Source organism: Eimeria mitis, genomic scaffold, assembly GCF_000499745.2.
Source record: "Eimeria mitis Houghton genomic scaffold, Emh_scaff2201, whole genome shotgun sequence".
NCBI classification, from domain to species: domain Eukaryota; phylum Apicomplexa; class Conoidasida; order Eucoccidiorida; family Eimeriidae; genus Eimeria; species Eimeria mitis.
In genome coordinates this window covers 3717-4101 of record NW_013570528.1, presented here as the reverse complement: position 1 = coordinate 4101, position 385 = coordinate 3717, and positions in this window count along the sequence as shown.

Genomic DNA, 385 nt, shown 5'->3' with positions numbered 1-385 from the left:
ATATATATATATATATATATATATATATATATATATATATATATATATATATATATATTCATATATATATATAATATATTAGCACGTAGCGCAGCACAACACAGAGCACCAGCCAGCCAGCCTCAGATTTGCAGAGAAGATGAATAGGCGTGGCTGGTGACGAGCGGAGCCGCCAACACATAGAACAGGAAAAAAATAGATAAATAGGAGTGTAAAGAAGAATAATAAATGAATTTAATTTTATTTTTTTAAAAAACAAAAAATTAATTAAAGTTTTTGCCTGAAATACAAATAAAATTTGCAGTGCCGCTGACCCCCCAGTTGCCGCCGTCGGTGGTGGTGGTTGCATACACCACAAGAGCGAAGAAGAAAATATAACACATAC